The 9,884-nt window shown below is 47.1% G+C and overlaps 1 pseudogene; it reads left to right on the top strand.

Annotated features, from left to right (window-relative positions):
• Positions 1 to 1,539: 1,539 nt before the first annotated feature.
• On the top strand, positions 1,540 to 9,538 carry LOC147822706 (BCL-6 corepressor-like protein 1 pseudogene; annotated as a pseudogene).
• The last annotated feature ends 346 nt before the right edge of the window (positions 9,539 to 9,884 follow it).

The raw sequence follows: 9,884 nt of genomic DNA, 5'->3' as shown, positions 1-9,884 counted from the left end.
GAGGCAGGTGGCGTCACCACTGAGCTAAATCCCCGGGCCGTCTTTTTTTTTTTTTTTTTTTAAGCAAAACATTTATTGGAACATTTTAGATATACATAATGAGAGCACTCATCATAGGGAATTTACGCCTGTACATATGTATCTTGGCTCTTTTTCCCCTTCCCCACTTCCGTCAAGCCCCTCCCCTCCCCTCCCTGTGTACCAAAGCTTTGTTTCCATTTTTTCCTTCTATATTTTACTTTTTTTTCTTGTCCCTTCCTTCCTTTCTCCTTCCCCTGTCCCTTGTTCCCTTTCCCACTTGAACATTTTCTTCCCGTTTCCCAACATCCTTCACACATTTCGGTCCTTATTTCCACTTTCGGTTTCTCACACCAGAGAAACTATGTGGTATTTACACACGTGTGTCTGATTTATTTCACTTAGGAGTATGGTCTCGAGGTCCATCCATTTAGCTACAGTCTGAAGGTCATCCTTCTTTATGGCAGAGTAGTACGTCATTGTATAAAAAACCACATCTTCTTTATCCATTAATCCATTGTGGGTATTTGAGGTGTTTCCAACTTTAGCTATTACAAACTGCTGCTATAAACATGGGTGTGCATATATCACTGTGGTAGGATGCTTTTAATTCTTTTGGGAAGATACCAAGAAGGAGAATAGCTGGCTCAAATGGGACCTCTAGTCAGGTATCTCCACACTGATTTCCAGTGGCTGCACCAGTCTATGCTCCCACCAGCAGTGGAGCAGGGCTCCTTTTTCCCACAGCCCCTCCAGCATTTGCTATTGGTTGATTTCTTGACAGCAGCCAGAATGAGGTCTTCTTAAAACCCTAACAGCTGACCCCAGCAAGCTGGGACAGTCGAGCTCCCACTGTCTTGGGGACAGAAGCTGTTATCCTCGGGACCCTTTCCAGCCATTCTCCGTCCATGTCCTCATCTGACTGTCTGCCCTGTACTCTTTGTTTTTCCTCTGATGTACATATACATATATATGTTTTATTTTTAATTGATGTATAATAATTGCATGAAATTTTAGGCATTTGTATCCTTTAAAGTATCTTGCTGGGTGTGGTGCCTGTAATCCCAGAACTCAGGAGGCTGAGGCAGGAGGATCACCACAAATTCAAGGCCAGCCTGAACTACTTCGTGAGACCGGGTCTCAAAAAAAACAAACAAACAGTGAGACCCTGGGGCTGGAGATGTAGCTTAATGTGAAAGCCCTGGGTTCAATCCCCAGTACTGCCCCCAAAATCTTTGTGGTAAATGACAATGGTAAGTAAAGAATTTCCCCAAATTCTAGGAGCCACTCTAATAAATTAATTGAACCTAAGGAAGGGATTATAAGGCCCTACAATTTATAGTCAGAAGTGTAGATGGAATTTGCAGTTGGAATCTGAGGTGGGGAGCAGTCTTGTGGGGCTGAGCCCCCCACCTGCAGGACCTGAGTTGAACCCCAAGTAGATATTGTTGGAACTGAACTGAATTCTAGAACATCCAGCTGATGTTTGCTGGAGAATTGCTGGGTGTGGGAAAACCCCTCATGCCTGGTATCCGAGTATCCTGTACTGAGCGCTGTACTGATACTGAAAAGAGGGAAGAGGTTGGTTGTCCCTTCTTACAGCCAACTGTCTGCTCTCAGAGGGACTTTGAGTCTGGTACTCCTGTTGACCACAGAAGAAAGCACTTTGCTGCAATCTTGCTTTCCATCCTTTGAGTACCACCTTCCTGCCAGCAAGCAGAGGGAGAGAGTCCAGGCCAGGGCAGCAGGGTTATCTACAGATATGGGGGAGAAAACTCTGGAGATCACAGAGTAGGGGCTCTGGAGAGGGGTTGGCATCCTTGACCCCTCTCTCCATTTTACATCCTAAAATCAAACAGCAAATCCTCCAAACTCAGCCCTCTGCTTTCAAATTATAAGCAGAACCCACCCACTTCCCTCACTTCTGCTGCCACCACCCTGGTGCCAGCTGCCACCACCCTTGTCCTGGACCCGTGTCTCAGATATTTCACAGCTCTTCCTTTGCCCCCTTGGTCTGTGGCCAATATGGCAGCCAGAAGGAACTGCTCATGGGCAAGTCAGATGGTATTCTCATCAGAGGAAACCCAGGTACAGACACACCGAGAAGGGAAACTGTGTTAAGACGTGGGAAGAAGAGGGATATCTGCAAGCCAAGGAGAGAGGCCTTAGAAGAAACCAATATGCCCACACTTCGATCTCAGACCTGTGGCCGGCAGAACTGCGAGGAATACATGCCTGTTGTTTAAGCAACTCTGTGGCATTCTGTTGTGGCTGTCCCAGCAGACCAATGGCCGGCCATAGCGAAACTGTATCTGGGCATGGCTAAAAGGCTCTTCATTCATGATGTGTTGAGGGCACGAGCATGATGCTGGGCCAAGAGTCCAAACGATGGCAGATAGGGATTGATTGGGAAAACCCAGACAGTGGTTTAAAATTGGCCTGTATCTCCCTCTCTCCCTGCCAAGTCTGCCCCATCATGTCCAGCCATTCTGGACTGAGGACACTGAGTCCAAGCCAGTGATTTAGATCCTGCAGTCATGCATTTCTGCCAAAAACCTCTGTGTATATCTGCATTGGGCCCTGAAGGCCCTGAGTGACAAAGGAATGGGATGGCCATTCCCATGACTGAGCTGAGCTTGACCACTGACCAATGACATAATGCCTCCATTCCCCCAGGACTGGGAATTGAACCCAGGGCCTTTCTACTGAGCTATATCCCCAGCCCTTTTTTATTTTTTATTTTGAGACAGGCTGGGCCTACCCTGGGCTTGAACTTTTGAGCCTCCTGCTTCAGCCTCCCAGAGTGCTGGGATGACAGGTGTGTGCCACCACATTCCTCTTGCAATGGTATTTTGAGGGCAGGTTTGACGGTTGGCATTGGGCCCTGCTATGGCTTTAACAACTGGGTAGTGTATCGGTCTGTGTCACTAATGCTGCCTGTTGTAACAATCAGCTCCCAATCTCAGTGGCCTCACATAACCAAGGTTCATTTGTCACTTACCTCAGTCTGGTGCTGGTCTGTGAGCACCAGTGTTGACCTCCTTCAGCACCTCACTTCTGTCACAGAGTGAGATCAGCCCACCCAGACACTGGCCTCTACCTTTATCTTATATTCATTTTCCCTTCATCTTGTCTGACACCCTAGTCACTTTAAAGTTATTTTCTTTTTTTTTTTTTTGGTACCAGGGATTGTTGGGGGCAATGCTACATAATTTTAAGGAAAAATCATTTGGTTAGCCTAGTTCTCCTGCCTACAGCCCAGCTATGGCATTCCGAGACATAACTCCATTTTGGCCTCGGGTCACAACTGAGACCTCAGTGATCCGGTGATGCTGTGATTCTCCAGGGCAAGAAACATCCTGGGAGCTGAGAACATCCTGGGAGGAACAAACATCTACTCAGTTCCTCCTTGTTCTTGGATTGTTACATCTTGTTTACGCGGATGTACTGAACTCTCTGCAAGTCATCTGGTACATTTGTTTGTCCCGATGTACTGAATAAAGGTGTGGTAAACTGGGGGCTTTCGTTTTTGCCGCCCAGAGCAGCACTGATCAGACCCAAAACTCAGCTTCTTCTCAGTCTCATTTTTCTACCTTTCCTGTAATTCGCCTTGTGCTCCCGTGGCTCGCAGGAGACCAGGACTTTCTGCAGAGGTTCTAGTAATGCCCTTCCCCTGTTCCCTACAGGGGATCAAACTGGGTTCCTTGCGCTTTCAAGGCAGGTGGCAGAACCACTGAGCTAAACCTCCTAATTCTTTATCTTTGTTTTGATTTTGTTTTCTTTGGTACTGGAGATGGAACCCAGGGTCTTTAAGCCACATCCCAAGTCCTTTTTTAAAAAATTATTTCAATTTGAGACAGAGTCTCGCTAAGTAGCTAAGTTGCCCAGTTACCCAGGCTGCGCTGCAGTCCTCCTGGCTCAGCAGCCCAGAGTGCTAAAATTACAGGCTTGTGCTACCACACCCCACCTAGGCTCTCCTAATTCTTTGACCATCTGAGGTTGGCCTTCTTTGCCAGCTCCTCTTTTTTTGCTGAAAAGCCTCAGCTCCTTCTCTCTTGCTCCTCCTAAGCAATTGCATCCGTTCTGGGTGACCTTGCACCACTGCCTGACTGCAGCTCCGTGGATAAAATTTCTTTCCCCTGCCTTTGGATACACGTTTTCTCGAACTTGCACCAGGAGACAGGTGCCAGGAAGGAATCACATTAATAGACCTGCCTTTGAGTCTGGGAAATGAAGGACATTACCACAAGCTCCTGCTGTGCCCCCAATGCATCTCATATTTTAATTGTTGCACCTTCATCCATTCCCATTTTAATCTTAAATTTGGGGGACTTTTTGAGTTATACCTCACATCGTTCCAGACATCACAACTTATCAGCTTCCCACTTATTGATTGCCAACCCAGCATCCATGCCCTCCTTTAGTATTACCCAGATTACCTTTCTGGAGCATTCCCCTTCCCTGAGCAGCCCATGTGCTGTGGGAGAAACTGATCCCAGCTGAGGCTTCAGCCGGGGACCTTGTTCAACTCTAGCTGGGAGTCACAATCCACTTCTCTGGCCCTGTCATTGGCTCAAGGGTGAACCTATGGCCCAAGGTAGCAATGTGAATCAGGATGGAGCTCAGCATGCCTACTTGGAAGGCGAGGGAAGACCTCTTCTCCCATCTCCCCTCGCTGGATGTGAATGTGGAAGTATGTAGTCCAGCTGTGGCTAGAAGCCTTTCTACCACCAGGAGGAAAACTGGTGGTATTACAAGGCTGATACTCCAAGGCCAGAAGAGGGAACAAAAAGAATCTCTGTCCTTGGTGATGCCATTAAGCTGCTGCCTGAAACCTTTCCTGAAATCAGAATTACCTCTGGATATTCCAATGGCAGAGGCCAATAAATCTTTCTTGTTTAATCCAGTTGGAGTTAGGCTTATGATTACTTGCAATGCAAAGTGTCCTGATACCCCAAACCTCCTGCACCAGAACTACTCCTGCTTTTTCCTTCTCTATTGATCAAATTTATTATTGTTGAGGATTGCATCTATATTATGGCTGATATTTATTGAAATGTTTTAGGGGGGTTATCTCACTTAATCCTCCCAGCAACACTTGGAGGTAGATGCTTTCATCCTGACTCTACAGATGAAGAAACTGAGACTCAGAGAAGTTAAGAAAGTGGCCTACAGTTATTCAGTAGAAAAGGTGGTTCCAAAATAAATAAATAAATGAATAAAATAAAATAAAATAAAATGTGGTTCCTTGACTGGACACCAGGAAGCCTGATTGCCAAGTGCACACTCTTAGCCCCCACCTGACCTCCCAGTCAGCATGTCCATTCCAAGTTTCTTCTCAGAATTATGTTCCTGTCCTTAACAGAGCTCAGTGTCAGCCCTAATGTGCTTGGTGTCAGATGTGTTAATACAAGATGTGATCCACGGGCCGGGGATGTAGCTCAGTGGCACAGCGCCTGCCCGGCAAGCTCGAGGCCCTGGGTTCGATTCCCGGTACCAAAAAAAGAAAAGTGAAAAAAAAAAAAGACCAAAGAAAAGCCCCTTAAAAAAACAAAAAAAGATGTGATCCAAAATTACAGTGAATGTTTAATTAAAAAATTATAACAGTAAAGGACATATTGCTATTAATTCCCCTCAAAATGATTCCTCTTGTTTAGAACACGGTTATCCCATCACTCTTGCCACTTTCTGAAGCAGATCTGGATGTCCTCTTTCATGAGTGTCTTTAATGGCAATATCATGGCTACCTCAATGTCCTGAATTGGTTCAAAATGGTTCCCTTTCATTGTTATTTTGACTTTTGGAAAGAATCAGAAGTCACACGATGGTAGATCTGGTGAATAAGGTGGATGAAGACCACTGTTATGTTTTTATTTGAGAGAAATTTCCATAACATCTTGAATCAATACAGGATATTTTTTTTGTACCGGGGATCGAACTTGGGTCCTTGCGCTTGCGCAGCAGGCAGTGAAACCACTGAGCTAAACCCCTGGCCCTCAATACAGGATATTGAGGGAGCCACAGCAACACTAATGAAGACATGAGAAGAGGATTTTAGAGTTGTTTCAGAAAGTGACAAGAATGATGGGATGAATGTGTTTGATGCAAGAGGAGTATTTAGAAGGGGACTCATGTCTTTTACTGTAATAATTTTTAAAATTTTTAATTTAAACATTCACTGTAGTTTAGATCATGCTGTGTAAGTAAGTCACATGACGCTGGACCCAATCTAGAAATTCCTCTTCATTTTTCCACACAGGTCTCAGCAAAGTGTTTACAATGTTGTGTTTTTCCCTTCTTCTGCCTTCTTCTGAAGGGAGATACCACACCTGCTGGTGAGTAGAAGTGCTGGTGACCCGAGTAACAACACGGCATTTAGAACAAATAAAGCTGCCTGATGCACTAGTTTAAGATCAGTTCAGAGAGCCAGGAAGCAGAGATTCTGCCCCAACTGCTTCCTGGTACGTGGTGTCTGGGCACATTGCTTGCAGGCAAGCAGAAATTCAAAACTGTGACTGGAGAACCCTTGCATTGCGCTCTGAGCCACCCAACAGTGACACACAGTGGCCCGACCCACTGGCCAGAGCAATTTTTGTTTTGGTATTATCTATTCTACCGTATAATTTCCTCCAGGGATAATTTATCCTTTTTTTATTCACTCAACACATTTTTTATTAAGCATCTACTGTAATCTAGGCATTAAAATAGTTGCTGTTGACATAATAATAAGCAAATTATCCAGTCCTTGCCCTCCAAAGAAATACTTTTGTAGCTGAGGATGGTGGTGCATGCCTGTAATTTCAGTTACTTGGAGGCCAAGGCAGGAGAATCATGAATTTTGAGGCCAGCCTGGGCAACAAAGCAAGACTCTGTTACATTCCTGGTCTTTTTTTTTGTTTCTCCATTGCAAAATTCCTCATGACCAACAAATCACTGTAAGCAAACATTCTGTTCTATGTGTCTATTGCAAGAGTAGCAAAAAAAAAAAAAAAGAGTAGCTATGAAGTCCTGTATCCCATTTCCCAAGTATTGCCTCAGTCATTCCCTTGGGGACAAGAGATCATGGTGTAAAAGGTGGTTGATCCTGTCAAATGATCTTGCAGCAGGTAAACAATTGATACCACAGGTTCAGTTTCAGGCTGACAGGAGGGTTTAGGAATGTCCTAAGAGGAATTCTTTGCTACTTGCATCAAAGGTGATACAATCCTTTCTATCATATTTGAATTACATCTTTAGTTTTAAGCTTAACAGTGTTTCCTCCTATAGCAGCTTATAAAATACAGGCATCAGTGTGTGTTTGGACATTTTGAAGAACAGAGGAGAAAACCAAAATGGTAGAAGCGCATGATTTTCAGGAACTGACCAACTGCTAATAAATTCAACATGAAAAGATAATTTTTAAAAAAGCAATGAATAGAGCAGCATAAGGTTCCTTGGAAAAGAAAGCAAAGAGCAGTTTCCGTGACTTCATCCCAGTGTTTCTGAGCACCCGGACACGCAGCCAGTCAGATCTAAAGGGCCGTAAGCAGAAGAATTCCTCCCAAAGTTCGGAGCACCGCCTCAGGAACAGGAACCTTCTCTTGCCCAGCAAAGCCCAGGGGATTTCGGAGTCACCAAATGGTTTCCTTCCAAACAAACTGGAAGGGCCAGCCTGCCTTGAAAATCCTGAAAAGCCATCAGGAAAACGAAAGTGCAAGACCAAGCACATGGCAAACATCTCAGAAGAGGCAAAGGGCGAAGGCCGCTGGAGCCAGCAGAAGACACGGTCCTCCAAATCCCCCACCCCTGCAAAGCTCACAGAACCATGTACACCTTCTAAGTCCCAAAGTGACGGCCCAGAGGAGGCCTCGGAGTCACCTACAGCCCGGCAAATCCCCCCGGAAGCACGGTGGCTCATAGTGAACAAAAATGCCGGTGAGACCCTCTTGCAGTGGGCGGCACGCCTGGGCTATAAGGACGTTGTTCTGTACTGCCTCCAGAAGGATAGTTAGGATGTGAATCACCGCGATAATGCTGGCTGCACAGCCCTGCATGAGGCCTGTTCTCGGGGATGGACCGATATCCTGAACATCCTCCTGCAGCATGGGGCCAACGTGAACTGCAGTGCACAGGATGGCATGAGGCCAGTTCATGATGCAGTGGTCAGTGACAACCTGGAGACCATCTGGCTCTTGCTGTCGTATGGGGCTGATCCCACATTGGCCACCTACTTGGGTCAGACGGCCATGAAGCTGGCCAGCAGTGACGCCGTGAAGTGCTTTCTCAGTGATCACCTCTCGGATCTTCAGGGCCGGGCAGAAGGGGATCCAGGTGTATCCTGGGACTTCTACAGCAGTTCTGTGTTGGAGCAAAAAGATGGATTTACCTGTGACCTCCCACACAATCCTCCTGGGAGCGCTGATCAAGAAGGAGATGATGTGGAAGAGGGTGATTTCATGTCTGAACTCTCAGACAAGCCTCTTCTCCCTTGCTACAACCTCCAAGTGTCAGTGTCCCGAGGGCCCTGCAACTGGTTCCTCTTCACTGATGTCCTCAAACGGCTGAAGCTCTCCTCAAGGATATTTCAGGCCTGTTTCCCGCAATTTGAAATCACCACCCTGCCCAAGGCAGAGTTCTACCGGCAGGTGGCCTCCAGTCAGCTGCTGACCCCTGCTGAGAGACCTGATGGCATGGAGGACAGATCTCCCCCTGGCTCCTCTGAGACTGTGGAGCTGGTTGCTTCCGAGCCCGAGCTCCTTCGGCTCCCAGGGTCTGAGGTGGAATTCCAGTCTTGGAACAGTTGACCAGGAAAACGGCACCCCCTCTTCTTTCTCCTCCCAAGTTCACCCTTCCCCCACCTCCCCTGTCCCCCCACCGAGCACCAGGCTGCAGAATGAGGCAATAATATGGACCAACAAGAAGCTGCCTTATCAATGCCAGCATTAGTGACTGGATTTTTTTTTGTTTTTTGGTTACAGTTAGTTCTCATCTCCCTGTCATCACTGTCATTGTGGTTGGTGATGGGAGTGGAAAGTTGAACTCCATGTCTGACGACAAGAGGTCCCGGGGGTGGTAGGAGGTGGCGCCAGGGTCCCTTGGACTGGAACCTTTGCATGTGACCTAACATGGGCCTGGGTGGCTGTGGCCTGTTCCAAGGAGAAACAAGAAAAGCCTAAACCTGAGCGACCCCTTGTCCCCCTGTGTTCTTTTGTCTGCCATAGTATTTATTAGTATTTAATTGGTATTGTTTCATTGGTTTCTGATAAGTCTGTATCCCTGTGCCGATGTGAGACAACGTGTTGTATTGAGGGACTTTCTTTACCTCTTTTCTGTTTCTTTCTCGTTAAGCTTTGGGGCTGTTCCCTCCCTCTGACAAAGTTATCCCCAGGTTGCCCCCCACCCCCACCCTGGGAGGGGCCCAGGTGGGCAGGGTGGAGAACATGTGACTAATGAAGCTGGCTCAGAGCTGGGGGCCTAGGGGTAAATCCTGAGGCTTTGGTGCTCCCCTTCCCTTGCCAGTTTTTCTCTTCCCTGTCCTTCGAAGAGGACCTGCCATCTTGAGATTAGGTTTACTGGGGAGAGGAGAATTGGGTAAGGGGCTTGTGAGTTACTCCAGTAAAGCAGAGCTGAGAATGGGCCCGAGGGTTCCCTGCTCCCTTCAAGGTGCACAATACAGGGTTCTTCTTCCATCTTTCCCCACATCCCTACCCATTCCACCCTGTCCTGGCCTCCCCCTCTCCAGATACTGAGCCTCTTGCCTCTGAGCCCTTGACTCCCATCTTCACCCCGCCCCCACTGTTCTCTTTTGGAATCTGTGGAGGGCTCTGGGGCTGACAGTCTGGTGTGACATCAGGCGGCGGCGCCAGTGCTTTCCTAGGCGAAGGCAG

The sequence above is a fragment of the Heterocephalus glaber genome, unplaced genomic scaffold (genome assembly GCF_053883595.1).
Source record: "Heterocephalus glaber isolate CG9 unplaced genomic scaffold, H.glaber_assembly_v1.0 deba00001610, whole genome shotgun sequence".
Classification (NCBI taxonomy): Eukaryota; Metazoa; Chordata; class Mammalia; order Rodentia; family Bathyergidae; genus Heterocephalus; species Heterocephalus glaber.
Note: the sequence above shows the minus strand (reverse complement) of the source record. Positions and strands in the feature narration are given on the sequence as shown.